We start from the raw sequence: 1,034 nt of genomic DNA on the forward strand, positions 1-1,034 counted from the left end.
AGAGAGAGAGAAAAACATCCATATGTGAGAGAAATATAAATCAGGGACTTTCTGCAGACAATTTTTTTTTGTTAATCCTCACCAGAGGATATGTTTCCATTGATTTTTAGAGAGACTGGAAGGGAGGGGGAGAGACAGAGAGAGAGAAACATTGATGTGAGAGAGACACATCGATTGGTTGCCTCCAGCACATTCCCATGATGGAGATAGAGATCAAGCCTGGAACAGAGGAGGTACGTGCCCTTTTTCCCAATCGAACCTATCACCCTTCAGTCCAACGGCTGACGCTCTAACCATTGAGCAACCAGCTAGGGCTGCAAACAGTTTTTAAAAGTTTTTCTGTATCAACTCATGGCTAAAATCTGGTGGTCTTGAGAATTGCATAGAACTTGTCAACTGTATTGAAACCTTTTAACTTACCTATTTGGTGTCAAAATAACTATTAACGTTAGCACCTAAGTGCTAGAGGTTGATGCTAGTCACTAATTTTAGTTTCTTCTGTACCTGAATTTGAGCTCTTAAAGAGCATACATACCTAGAAGTAAATTTTTACTCTTCATAAGCAGATGCCTCTGGTATTTAACTCTTCAAATTGGGGTAACATCTTTTTAAACAAGATTTTTAAAAAATTTTAGTGGTGGTTCTCTAGACTGATGCAGTTGTTCTAATTAATTTATATCACCTTCAGATTAATTCTAAATTCTACCTTTTCCATATTTTGAAAAAAGTTATTTTCTCATAATTTTATTTTATTTTTAATTAATATTGATTTTTTTTTCAGTGTGTATTGCTCTTAAGAGGCTTTTAATGCTACTCTTGCAAATGCTGAAATCTTTCAGATAGTATATAATTTTGTACACTCCACAAAGGACCATCCTTTTTAGAAGTTTTTAAAATTATTTGCTACTTTGGTATATTTTGTACATTTAAAAACTGGCATTGTTTAAAATTTTATTTCAACATTTGACATTTTTCTTGGGCTGTAGTTTAAACTATATTTGTCATTTGAAAGTTATCTTAAATTAGCTCCAGTC

This window comes from Myotis daubentonii, chromosome 5, assembly GCF_963259705.1.
Source record: "Myotis daubentonii chromosome 5, mMyoDau2.1, whole genome shotgun sequence".
Taxonomy (NCBI): Eukaryota; Metazoa; Chordata; class Mammalia; order Chiroptera; family Vespertilionidae; genus Myotis; species Myotis daubentonii.